The sequence below is a fragment of the Branchiostoma floridae genome, chromosome 7 (assembly GCF_000003815.2).
Source record: "Branchiostoma floridae strain S238N-H82 chromosome 7, Bfl_VNyyK, whole genome shotgun sequence".
In the NCBI taxonomy this organism is placed as follows: Eukaryota; Metazoa; Chordata; class Leptocardii; order Amphioxiformes; family Branchiostomatidae; genus Branchiostoma; species Branchiostoma floridae.
The window spans coordinates 25676729-25691605 of NC_049985.1; the positions used below are offsets into that span (position 1 = coordinate 25676729).

General features: G+C 40.9%; 1 protein-coding gene across 1 annotated transcript in view; it reads right to left on the minus strand.

Moving 5' to 3' along the window:
* LOC118419086 (probable asparagine--tRNA ligase, mitochondrial) overlaps window positions 1–14877 on the minus strand; it is a 40568-nt gene that overhangs the window by 6965 nt on the left and 18726 nt on the right. The gene's annotated exons all lie outside the window — the stretch shown is intronic.

The following is a 14877-nucleotide window of genomic DNA, read 5'->3' on the forward strand; positions in this document are numbered from 1 at the left end:
CAAGGGGCATATAAGTACAAATCCAAACATGCTTCAAGCTCTGCATCCACAGTCACTGCTTTCAAACTATCCCTGTATGGTAGATATTTGGGAACTTAGAAGCTCGGTAGTAGCACTAATGGCCTACAAGGTCACTAAACCCAGGCGGGGCTCCAGTGATGTAACACACAGGGCGGCATGTGTCCTTGGGTATGGAATAAGAAAGAAGATGGAATCAGCGGGACGTCTCGAGACTCCATGCAATCTTAAACCCACTGCTGCGTGGAGAGTGTACTGTAAATTCACCAATTTTTGCGGGGATCCAATAGTGTAGTACATCGATCTGTCTCTACGATTCCTTATAGCCCATCTCATTATGTTATGTTTTAACATTATGAAAGATCAGAAATAGGAAATCATGACACTACAATGTATTGCTGCTGCGTTGTAGCGTCATGAAAATGTTACTATGAATATTGCACCACCATAAACATTTTAAGATTCACAGTAAGAAGGTGATGACCTTAGTGCTGAAGTCTGTGATGCTGTCAATATGGCTGTCTACCTATCCTATCTGCCAACATAAGACTTTTCTAGAATTTCTGTAGAAATCTGCACAGATCTCTGTATATGGCCATATAATTCTGTGCTAGGGCTGCAAAAATATGTGCGGATTTCTGTGTCTGCCTACAGAATTCTGTGCCCAATGCAAAAACCTGCAGAGTTCTGTAGAATTGAGCTAATCCCCAGGGAGCCATCAGTGGCTGCTACATACATGTATCTCTACCTATTAGATGTGATATTGATTTGAGTTTGAGATTAATGAAATGTAGTCGCAAATCAAACTGGAATTCCTAAATTTAACTGGAGGGTGTTTCAAACCTTTCCGCCACCAGGCCTTACAGGCCTGGGTTATGGATGATACAATTCCACAAAAATAGGGCAAATAATTGGCTAGGAGAATCAGTACAGGGAAAAGGCATCATTTACTTTGGTAAGGCCAAAGCAAGTCAAGTTTATGGATGACATCAGCACGCTCATTAATTTTCGCCTGATTTCGTTTAAAAAAATTTCTTCAGGGATGGTAAGGTAGACCAAAAATGGGTAAATAATAGGTTGTGTTGTAACCTAATAATTGTATGAAGAATTGACACTAGAGAGGCAGCCTTGACTGTAGTTGCAGAAGTGAAACTTGCTGGACAGTTGTAAGAATGGGGCCAATATGAAAACCATAAGACTTTGGTGTAGTTGCCAACATGGTTAGTGATGCCAGTCTACCACACTTGCATCGCTTTTACTACACTAGTTCACTTCTTGAATACAGGAATGAATGCCTTGTTGGCTGTGATGCCATATTTTGTTACTTCAATTCTTGTTACAACATCTACGGTGTTTAATGTGAAAATTTGCCATCTTGTTTTTCCTTACCCATCTTGTTTTTTTCTGTCCTATCTCATTCATTTTGCAGTGTGCAGAGGATGTCGTCCATAAAATTTACTTGCTGTGGCCTAACTGATCTGGCAAATGAAACCCTGTGGTGGCCAAACTCCCATGGCAAATTATTCTCCCTATAGCTAGCGTAGTTAATTTGACAGAGACTAGATTAATGGTGGTATCAGTGTAAAAATAGGACTTTGAAGATTGTTGAATTTTTAAAAAGGAGAATTTTGGTTTTAAAAATGCGATCCAGATCTTAGCGCTTCTATAGAGCTCCAAATATCCGCACCATGGACAGGACCAGTCCAGGACAGGACGCTCCAAATATCAGAACCATGGACAGGACCAGTCCAGGACAGGACGCTCCAAATATCAGAACCATGGACAGGACCAGTCCAGGACAGGACGCTCCAAATATCAGAGCCATGGACAGGACCAGTCCAGGACAGGACGCTCCAAATATCAGAGCCATGGACAGGACCAGTCCAGGACAGGACGCTCCAAATATCAGAACCATGGACAGGACCAGTCCAGGACAGGACGCTCCAAATATCAGAGCCATGGACAGGACCAGTCCAGGACAGGACGCTCCAGATATCAGTACCATGGACAGGACCAGTCCAGGACAGGATGCTCCAAATATCAGAACCATGGACAGGACCAGTCCAGTCCAGGACGCTCCAAATATCAGAACCATGGACAGGACCAGTCCAGGACAGGACGCTCCAAATATCAGAACCATGGACAGGACCAGTCCAGGACAGGACGCTCCAAATATCAGAGCCATGGACAGGACCAGTCCAGGACAGGACACTCCAAATATCAGAACCATGGACAGGACCAGTCCAGGACAGGACGCTCCAAATATCAGAGCCATGGACAGGACCAGTCCAGGACAGGACGCTCCAAATATCAGAGCCATGGACAGGACCAGTCCAGGACAGGACACTCCAAATATCAGAACCATGGACAGGACCAGTCCAGGACAGGACGCTCCAAATATCAGAGCCATGGACAGGACCAGTCCAGGACAGGACACTCCAAATATCAGAACCATGGACAGGACCAGTCCAGGACAGGACGCTCCAAATATCAGAACCATGGGCAGGACCAGTCCAGGACAGGACGCTCCAAATATCAGAACCATGGACAGGACCAGTCCAGTCCAGGACGCTCCAAATATCAGAACCATGGACAGGACGCTCCAAATATCAGAACCATGGACAGGACGCTCCAAATATCAGAACCATGGACAGGACGCTCCAAATATCAGAACCATGGACAGGACCAGTTTACTGTGATTAGTCTGGTAGAAACTTAGAAAAATCTTAGTATTCTTCTGTTCATTTACAAGCCATGGTGATGAACACACAATCTTAATATATGCTAGTGCTCTTTGAATAGTGCTAGTAAATGGATCTTTTCTGATGATACACAATACAAATGAAATCTTGGTCCAAGTACTGTAAATGCATTTAAGTTGGTGGGGACTTAATTTTGCGGTAGCGGGAAAAAGGACTGTTCGCGGCGGTTTTAAGTTCGCAGTAGCACCATGCACTGTAGTCTCTTATTGCCATGGAAAAATGTTCCCGGTGGTTTTAAATTCGCTGTGAATTTTGCAACACAAAAACCGCAAACATTAAACCACCGCGAAAATTTTTGCATTTACAGTAATGTCCAAGCAGACGCTGCAAGGGATCACTGTCAGAAAAATGATCTCCCCTCCTAATACCCGTTCCGACATAACATCCCAAGGGCAGACAGTCCGTCAACACTCGGGCGTTTTTCCTTATCGCTGGGTCACAGCCTGTAATAGCCCTGTAATGCTGTGTGAATGCTTTCTGGCCTTGTACGAAACCGTTTGCTTAGGAGAAACACATAATAAACGATATCTGGACACGCAGTCCACAACTAATACCCCATTATCTGAGATCCCACTGAAGAAGTAATGGTTACTCTGCTCTTAGTTTCTGTTATGTCCCAGCTTTTATTCCTGCAACAAACTGCCCGCTGAAGACCCTGGTCATTTCACAGTACGTAAAACTAATCCGGCAGTTACCACGGGGGTCGTTCATAAAGGCAGACAAGGGCTGTTCACACATACAGTCACTGTGTTGACTGTAGATGAGTTTGAGATAGTAGAACATAGCTTTTTGCCAATGAGGATTTACATGTATAATGTACAAGTAAAATGTATAACAGGGTTAACACACACAGTGTTGACTGTAGATGAGTGTGAGATTATATATATTATAGTAGAACATAGCTTTTTGCCAATGAGGATTTACATGTATAATGTACAAGTAAAATGTATAACAGGGTTAACACACACAGTGTTGACTGTAGATGAGTGTGAGATTATATATATTATAGTAGAACATAGCTTTTTGCCAATGAGGATTTACATGTATAATGTACAAGTAAAATGTATAACAGGGTTAACACACACAGTGTTGACTGTAGATGAGTGTGAGATTATATATATTATAGTAGAACATAGCTTTTTGCCAATGAGGATTTACATGTATAATGTACAAGTAAAATGTATAACAGGGTTAACACATACAGTGTTGACTGTAGATGAGTGTGAGATTATATATATTATAGTAGAACATAGCTTTTTGCCAATGAGGATTTACATGTATAATGTACAAGTAAAATGTATAGTAGGGTTCACACATACAGTGTTGACTGTAGATGTCTTTGAGATAGTAGTATAGAATATAGCTTTTTCCAATGAGGATTTACATAATGTAATGTACATGTAAAATGTATAGCAGGGCACACAGGCAATTTACAAAAATTGTATATTATGTTGAAGTTAAGGGTACAGTCTACAAAATATGTGAAAATGTGCTGAAGTTTGTTTGCTCCTTGTATTTTAAAAGCCACTTTTATTTGACCCTCAGCAGAGGTCATCATACTGTAGCCATTGGCAGTATTTATGCGCAAAATACCCAGCGTTCTGATGCATTTCCGTTTTAGATTGTCAACTCAAAGTATATTTGTCAGATCAATTTGACGAAAATCTTTTAAAGAGAGATTGAGATTCACCGCCTATCAACCCTAATTTTTCCAAGAATCATGCATTCAAATGTGACAAACATTGTTTTGGGATTGGATCGCCATGATCAAAATACAGTAACGTGCACATGGCCTTACTCTTGGAGAAAACGTGACTTACAGTGTAGTTCAGTCATAGACACTCTCCTAGGCAGTCGTTGCATTATAATAGATTACCGAATACATTTAGGAACATAAGCGAGAACATTTAATTACAGATCAGTTAAACTGTGGAATCTGCTACCCAGAGATTTCAAGATTGTCTCCAATACACGATTGTTTAAGAAGATGATAGACCAATTTTACGGATTATAATGGTTTTAGTGTATATAACTTCTTATCAACCTTCTTATTTGTATGAGCCCTGGAAAATTAGGTCAATCTGAGCTTAAGGGCATCTCAATAAACTCAATGTATGTATAGGGCCCTCCCAGATCTCTTTAATAACAGGGGGGGCCTCATATTTGAAACTTTGCCACCGACTAGATTTGTGGCAAGTGCTGTGATTGACGGACAATGTCACATGGTGTCTTTGCAGAGCGGCACAAAGACAGCTTTTACCAAAAATCCATCTTTCATTTTTCCAAAAAAAAAACAGTTGAGACTGAGAGCAATTCTGCCAAAACGAATACGACGATGAAATAGAATCTGATGTAATCGTTCCGAAGGCCCCTACGCTGTGGAATTACACTGAAAGGATTTTGATGGAAAGTCGTGCCCCACACAACTGTCAATTTATATGTGCGTCATTCGACATATTGCAAATCACTGCGGCCACTGATTGTCAGTAGATTACGCCGTCAACACTGCGTGTTTGAAGACTGTTAGCAGGAGTGACAGTCCTGACTGTTTAGTATTCTCCCAGTGGCAGGCCTGTACAGTAGACGATGTCAAAATAAATGGCAGGGCAGGGACAGACAGATAGAGGGATTTCACAGGAGAAATAACCCGTCAAGTCTCACTATGCACGTAAGCTCTGTCGTGCATCACATGTGTCTAAGAAGTTACACTGTCTATCAAGATTTGGCCTAGGTCCAGTGACAGAGCTGGAAAATTTGCACAGATTTGTTCGACAATGAAGACAGAGGGAAAGAACCCATATACTGTACATTGAAAGCCCCATTACAGATGGACTGACAACATAAGGGAAGTTCTCCACCTCCTCCATTTACTCTTTGCCAACCCTAAAGACAGAGGCAGCTGGCAGGCTGCCATGAAGTGTCTAACGCTGGTTCACCTTTATTCGCGGGGTAACCTATATCCGTTGTACCTAAAAACAGGATATTTAGGAAAATTATGTACATGGACGGTGGTTTCAAATTGATTTAATTTGTTTTTTCAGTAGAATGCAGTTTGAGACCAGCGTCAGTTGATTTGATATTCCGAAATACACTGGTGTTAAATACAATGGATAAAGGTTACCCCACAAATAAAGGTGAACTAGCATTACATGTACATAAGGGGTGGGTGTACCAGTACAAAACGTTTTTTCCTTGTTAGACTGGTTCGAAAAAAACGGACCTGAAAAAATTCAATGGACCGGATGTTGGACCAATTAGTAAGTGAACAGATTATAACAGCACTACGGCGGCAGGCATTCACGTGTTTTGAGGCTTATTGGTCCAAGAAATTAAAAAGAGTCACAGAAGAATAGGAGACTTGATAGTCATTTTTGCCAAGATTCTACAGTCAAACTCGATCTAAGTTAACAGAGGCAGTTAGTGTTGTTTACATTAAGGTAAGATACTCCACCAAACAGATTTCTTTGTAGCAATATGGACCATTGTTTTTAATATTATCTACCTAGTCCCTTGACCTCCTGGTTGTTGGGGGACAAGGTAAGGAGATGGAGAGTTGTCTCCAGGATGGTCTGTTTGAATATTACCCAATGCATTTTCACAAACAATTATGATAGGTTTAGGTCAAGACCTGGACCTGATCCTCTGGACCTGGACTATACCTGGACCAAAATTTTCTGTATCATCTGGTCTACATCTAGGTGCATGAACATCAAACCCTTCAATGACAGAGAACAACAGACGACGAACCCAAGGTCATTTGCAGGCTGACAGAGTACACACTCAGGAAGAATTCTGTCCATGTCTTGAGTTGATTTGAAGCACTTAGCCGTGGCAACTCCTTTTAAAAGCCAGTGGATGCTGGAAATGCCAAGTGCATTAGTCATGGCTCAGAGAACCACTAGTCGCAACTTCAATACGTGACATTGTCATGGGGGGGGGGGGCTGTATAGGCTTGAAATGTGAGATTTAGGCCTCAAAACTCTGTTTGCAAGCCAAATCTACAGCTTTGCAGCAAAGCACACCAAAATAAAAGATAGTTGTTTTGACATTCAAAAAACTGTTTTAGGCTTAAAACACTGTTTGAATGCCACATTTTGCAACAGAGGACGCCATGATACTAAATGTTAGTGTTGTTAGGACTGTCACATAAACACTTGTTGTAAGCACGTTCAAAATGCATCTTAAAGTGTTTGCGCACGTAATACTAATAGTGTACATTTTCTGTCAAAAATAGTAGCACTTCTCATCCAAACTGGTGAACCCAACAATTTGAGGTCAAGACACTGCTTCCCCTGTGCTAGTACCCACAGCAATAAAAATGCTATAATGGTCTATTTCTGGATCTGTACTCTAATAAAGATTATTAACACACTGAGCAGTGGCCAGCTATGTCATATGCAATAACCACAGTCTGAATGCTTGCTCCAACTGTTACAATGCTGCGACAAGAACTGTTTTCTTGAAACCAATCAGAACTTTGCCTATATTTCAAATCAATTCCTGAATCGGCATTCCAAGCAGTAGTAAGTCTAGGGGTGGGTACAGTGTGCCGGTACAAAACCGTTTTTTCTTGTTAGACCGGTCCGGAAAAACTGGACCTGAAACAATTCTGTGGACCAGATGTTGGAACGATTAGAAAATGAACAGACTATACCGGCAGGCGTTCACATGTTATGAGGCTTATTGGTAAAAAAAATAGCAAAAGCGAAGTAGAGGAGAGTTGATAGTCATTTTTATCAAGCTTCTACAGCCATCTTGGTCTAACTTAACAGAGGCAATTATCGTTGTTTAAAAAATGAAGATATGATACTCCACCAAACAGATTCTTTTGTAGCGAAATGGACCATTGTTTTGAGTATTACACATTCACAATTAGGTCCAGTTTCAGGTCCAGACCTGGACCTGATCCTCTCTGGACCTGGACCGAAACTGGACCTGAATTTTCTGTACCGGTACCTACCCCTATAGTAGTATTTTGCTAGTTGCACATTCATCAGGATTGGAGTTCCTATAAGCTAGAAGATGTCATCCATATTATCAAATTAACATGGCCTTATGACAACCAAATACTGTAAATGCATTTAACTTCGCGGGGATTTAATTTCGCGGTAGCGGGAAAAAGGACTTTTCGTGGTGGATTTAAGTTCGCGGTAACACCATAGACTGTAGTCTAATACCATGATAGAAAAATGTTCGCGGTGGTTTTAATTTCGCGGTGAAGTGGTCATTAATCCACCGCGAACATTTCTGCATTTACAGTAATTAAGCTGTGGCCAAAGTGGTGGACAGTTGTGTCCGTAATGTAGTTGCTGTGCATCTCAGATGACATAGAAATCCCAGCTTAACCGTGTGGCCCCCAGGTGTTAGTGTTGGCGACTGTGTGTCCTTTAAGCCCCAGTGGTACAGACAGACTTATGGATGGAAAGAGCCGAATGTCACAACATATAAATTTCAGTCCAATCCACTTATCTCTTGGCTCACGTGTCTGCCTTAAGAGTCAATCTTAAGAAAAGCACAGCTGGCAAAGCACTTAAGTATAAATGAATGAAGACCTTTATTGTACATACATACCCACTGGGTTCAATACAGATCGCGACAAAAGATACATGAGATATATACAATGTACAGTACACAAGAATCGTATTTTACTATGTGAATTCGACTTCTTCTGTAAAGAGAGACCAATGCCCGCAAATTAGATGCAACTCGAGAAGGATTGTGATGGTTTCTTGGCATTTCACTGGAGATGTCTTTGTCACTCAACTAGTAGCAGCCTCACAGTTGAGCTCCTAGCTCCAAACTGGGAGACCACAGTTTAAATCCTGGGAAGGGCATCTCAGTTGGGGCTGCATTTGTCTTTTGGATGGGGACGTTAAATGGGGGCCCTGTGTTTGGGGAGGTTCCTCTAGCATGTTAAGGGCTAGCAACTCCTTTGTAAAAATATAATATAATGATACTGACACAACAAGGACTACGTATTATACTATAGTCTGTTTTACTACAAAGGAATCTATCGACTATCCGTCGACTGGCATTTCAAAATCCTGTCGTCATGTAAACAATGGAGGGTTTGACTGTAGAAACTTGAGTTATACATGACAATGTACTCTATTCTACTTCACTCTTGTCCTAAAAATGTCCTACGACGTTCGTAGCACGGCGCGTGTCCTTGGACCCATTTTTTGTCCGTGTAAAAACGCGCTGCAGTATAGCATCTCCAGAGGGCGCCGCAGCGTGTCATTTCCATTTGTATACGGGCAAAAAAGGTGTCCCTAGGACATGCGCCGTGCGTCGAAAACAAAAACTGTCCTAGGACAAATGACGTACGTCGTGCAAAGTGCCTCGTGTAAACTGGGCCTAAGTCAGAAGAATTGGAAACATGCTAATTCTGTTGAATTGATATGCATATGTGATAACCATGTTATCCTCATGGTGTTGGTGACTGATTTCCATATAGTGACTGGACTTATTGCCACACTGATAAAAAACCTTCAGCTCCTATTGGTGCTTCTCCTTTTTCAAATCTTTGGCAAAAGCTCTTGGGGATGGGATATATCAGTAAAATGCAGGAGAGACTCTGTAAGCATAACACTGCCTACGCGGACTTCCCAGAGGATAGATCCTAGAGTTAGGACGATTTGGCCAGGATTTAAAGCTACCCCGCAATCTGCTTCAGGCTCACATCAATTCTTTTTATCTTACTTAGTTTTAGTAAGTTACCTCAGTGCAAGGCCATTGACCACTTCTGGGCACTTAACTACGCTCACTGTAGCAACATGTCTTCTTCTCAAGTCAGAAACATCGGGCTTTGGCAAACTAACTACTGTAAATGAATTTAAATTTACAGGGATTTAATTTCAAGGTAGCGAGAAAAAGGACTTTTCGCGGTGGTTTTAAGTTCGTGATAGCACCAGGCTCTCTTACTGCCATGGAAAAATATTTGCGGTGGTTTTAAGTTTGCGGTGGAGCGGCCACCACCAAAACCGCAAACATCAAGCCAACGCAAAAGTTTCTGCATTTACAGTAACCCCAAAGGCAAAGCAACAGACTCTGAGGTTAAATTCTTTTCTTCTCTTGTTCTGCAGTTTTCCTGATCACTATAATCTGGTGAATTTCTTTCCACTTTCCTTCAGTCTGTACTGTATGGTTCACCTACGTACACTCGTAAAATACTAATTGGTACCAAATCAATGTGGATTACCTGTAAAGTCAGTTCTTTTTACACAAAGAAGCACAGGTTAATGAGAAGAAAGCTGTGCATTAATGAGTGCCATTAGTGTTCGCTTGTAAGAACTTAACAATGTCTGAGTCACTTTGAATTGGCTAAATGAGCTTTGCTCACTCGGTTGTCAATTCCGTCGTTACTGTTGTTGGCATCCATCTGTCTCAGAAGACAATGGTAGGCAGACAGTTATTACTAGTGACTTTTTAAGGTGAAGGAGGGATGTGCACGTCCTTCTCCACCCTCTTGTCTACTGGCGCACTAAGTCTCACCCTGGGAAAGATTGCATGCCAGATTGCACGCAATCTCATAATTCCGTTGTTATTCTTCTTTGATTTGGTGTGTTTGTTATTGTTGATATATGTATGAACGACATCAGCGCATGTATCAATTTTTGTACCTTTACCCCCCTTCCGCTGTTTTGGACCATGCAAAATTAATGTGTAAATTGAACAAAAATATTGGAAAACAGATACTAAAATGTAATAATTGAAGAATCCATTGTTTGGTATACCATACTCCGTGTATTCTTAGTAATTTCTTCAACTTTCCTAACCACTTAGATTTCATACAAAAGGGACTGTGTGAGCATGAAAAAAATGTTTTTAAACGGAAAGCTGGACTATATATTCTATAGAACATAGTACAGCGTAAAAGAGCGCGCCGCTTCCGGGTCCGCTCAGTTGTGCTCGGGACGCCGTGAGAGGCGGATGCACGGCAAATGCGCTCCCGCAAGTCCGTTATCATACTCCTTGACTGATACATTTCACATATCCTGCACTTTGCGGGACTATCTTATGGTGAAATCATTATGATCAGTGCTAAATAAAGGACTAATATCCCCATGTCATACATGCACCTGGTATTACAGTAGACTATATGGAGTAGATAAGTATACGATATACATTGAGTCGTACTCGCCATGGGTCATTATAAAAGGATGAGATCTGAAAAAGATCAGACGGGCACTTTCCTCGGGGGCCCCAAAGATGATATAGGGGCAACCTGACAAATGTCCAGCGGCAGACCACGGAGACCAGAAACGCATCGGTAAGTTTTTCCGTTTGTTTAGTAAGCCGTGTTTGTAATCAAATGTGCTCTAGGTTTGACAGTATAGCATTAGTTGTGAATACCAACACATAGGTAAAGTAACGGCTTAGCCTTACGTCTAGCTATGACTAAAAACGCTATGACTGCAGTGTGTGGATATGATATATCACATGACACATGGGGTGAAGGTGCAAGGGTCACAGTGCACGTCCTTGCAACAGCTGACGGCAACTTTGTAGGGGAATCTATGCATGCTGGTAGAGAAGTCTACGGCACTTCAATTATCAGTCTCTGCATTGTGTCGAAATAACACATCATAGTGACAATCAACCGATTTCACTCAAAGTTAGGCGAGTTCACAACGTACTCGGATTTTGCTAAACGTTGCTGACTTTTGGATTGCGTGTAATCATCGGCGATTGAGGTAATTCTAAGCTAAATTGCTAAAGTGTGGATGGTGGCTGTATCTGTATCCGAGTGAACTGTAGTTGCTGTTTACTTTTCCTAAACTGTTAACTTCAAGACTACAGTCGGACTGAACGGGCTATGATCTAAATCTATATGTATGACACTTAACTATCGTGCAACTCTTCTAACGCGCTGATCGATGCTAGGAAAAAAATTATGCCCATAGTGAAAACTTATGCGTTATGCCCATAGTGAAAACTCAATTATTTGAACACAACAAGGGCTATAATTGTTCCACTACTGTAAGTGCAAAGACACTTCACAAATGAATATTCATGTTCACTCTAGAGATATGACATAGGATGACAGAAGTTAAAACTACCAATAACATGTTCAAATTGCAATAACAAATGTAAAAAAAAACTATGTCCTATATAATGTACAGCAATAATTGTCTAAATGAAGATTATCTCAGCCAACTTTGCTGTTAGGAAATTTCTCATACTTGTATACTGAGTAAAAATAGAGACATGACACTTGAACATGCTAACTTCTCCAAAAAAGTAATTGTTTTGTACAATTGCTTTCAACTATCAAGGTTACTGGTATCATAATGGCAAGGATGGACGATGAATTTGACTATGAACAAGCACCATTCATACCTAACTTGATAATAAAAATTGCAGGCATGTGCAGTGAGTTGATCAACTGCTCAAAACTTCCACCTCCATATAGAGAGTGAAGAAATAGAGAGTTGAAAAATATTTGTGGTGACTTGTGCACGTGTTTACTGGAGTATTCGTTGTGTTCATGTTTTTTATCCAGAAATATATGCTATTGATATCTTTTCTTCAGACAAGATGTCATTATATTGCTGCATGATTCCAAAAGGTGGAGAAACAAAGTCTCAGAAGCATTTTACTTGCAAATTATGTTACCAGTGCAACATACAGTTGTGCCTTTATATATATATTTTATTACATATCCTGGCATATGATGTTGTTGATAACTTCAGACAATATATCATTGTTGTATGATTCCACAGAGAAAGGGAGACAAAGTAACAGAAGCATTTTACTTACAGAACCAGTCTCACTGTACATTTTTTTCTCCACACAGAACACAAATATCCTGAGTGTCACAGAAACCTATTGCTGAGAGGTCCATCAGAACATTCTGGGGACAAGTACAACTTCAATCAGCCTAGACCACCTCCTTACTTGCACAGCCTGCCTTCTCTCAGGCACAGTACTTTGTATAACACACCATTTTTATATCGAATTATGGACAGTTACAATCAAGAAAAATAGAGTCATCAGGACCAGTAGCCAGATGTGTTGAAGCCTGTTGGATCTATAATATGCCAGTATGTAGTTGTCCACGCCTTACAATCTGAACATAATGTACAAAATGAGCCATGTTTGGGTCTTTTAGGTGCAGTGTATCATATCATATTTTCTTCATGATGAAGTCAAAATGGTTTTACACTTGTAGGGGACATTACATGTTGTAATGAGCTTGTTAGTTTATGTTGTAATGTCATACTGAAAGTAAAACGAGATCAATGTCTCTTAGAACATTCTGTTGTACTTTGATGTGGAAATGTGTATTCTGTCAATCTAACAACTTGAAATGTTTAAGTTTTGATTAAATAGTTGTCAGTGGGGAATGCTTTCCTATTTTATCAAATGATGTACAATAATAATAAAATACTCAACGTTAGAGGTGCATTGCCATCTTTGTGTCACTAAATAGCCAATACCAGCATTGTCATGAAAACCCTATTAGTTTGTCAAAACTGTTCTGTTAAAAAGAAACTGTTCATCAAATTAATTACATCGTAAAAGCCGTAACCTCTACGAATCATATCTGTTATAAATTTGCATTTCACCAAGTATGTCCTTCGGCCCACCCCTTCCCGGTTTTGTTGTCGTGTGTCCATTTAGGTGCCATATATCGGTACAAGTGTGCAACATAACCGGGGGATTATGTTACCGATCTCTGCTGCTGCATGTGGCGGTACTCGACAGCAAAATACACTGTAGTTGACTTCAGCAACATTAGGGTACGTTATATTGATTCTATGTGAGCCCGATTCATGTGAAACTAGTCGACAAATAGTCCTAACTTTCTGGTTTATTCCCGATATACCGAAGTCAGTGCTCCGTGTGAATCCTTACCATAACAAATTCGAATACCGTTTACCTCCCCTCCCCACGGCCATTACTCTACTCTAATTCGACATTTTCTTCTCATGGATAGGATTTAGAACCCTGTGAAGAAATATGAAATGACTAGGGTACGCCATACACACAGTGTCCTTGTTCCTTATTGTGTCTATGACGCCGAGTTCTCTGTTTTTGCCCGATGTCGATGTTTTTTGCTCTTTCCTGACCTTGCCACTGTTGACTGGGAGTCACTACTGATCATGTTTGCGATTTCATGTCGGACCAAAAAACATATCAACACTTGTATTTTCTACACTAAGGGGCAAGTCTCTCGTTCAACAAGTCTGAGGCAAGTTACGTAACGTTACATCCAAGGATAAAATTGTGTGATCTGCAACAAACGATAGTTTGTTTTCTTGTCCTGTGATATAACGTTAGTTATAAATACGACGGAGAGGGAGTTCGGCTTGTACAGTCAGTGAAATGTACTGTATGTAACGCTACGGACTGTATGTAACTGAAGGGCACGAGTCAGAAATTTATATCCTTAGTTACTGTAACTCTGAGTCACGTACTTACGTGCACTAGTGACATATAGGACCGCACAGACACTGCTACAGTTGTATGGACTACAGGTACATGTAACTGGTCAGTATTGGACGTGAGTAGGCATAAACCGCTGCGGTACAAGTACTGTACTACAGTTGCAGTGTGTATTTATTGTGTTACGATTTGTTGTTGCCAATCTAGAGCTGTAACCCAAAACGCCTGACATTGGCGGCGGCTTGTTTACCGCAGGAGCACATCACTTGTACGTCTGCCCATCAAGACGGTCAGTGTCAAAATGAGAGGTTACCCTTCTGGCAGGAAGGTTTAGGATTTATATAGTATTCTGAGCCGCGGCCGTTGGCGCGGCGTTCCACCCGCAGAAGTTTGGAAGGGTTCCGCCTTCTATAATGCAGTTTTCCGTTTAAGGTTGACAAAAATTGTCAACCTTAAAAACATTTTTTTCATGCTCACATCAGTACTAGTTTTGAGGCTCCCAGAGGACGTTATCCGTGCAATCAAATTAACATGGCCTAAATACTGAGGGAAAAGCAGGTCATTAATCTTTAGACATCGTACAGGTCAATGACTTCTTTTACAGTAAGGATCCCTACCTGTCTAGTCTATCCTGTAATATCTCCTGTAGTTGTTATAATGGTGTGTAAGGTTCCCTACCTGTCTAGTCTATCCTGTAATATCTCCA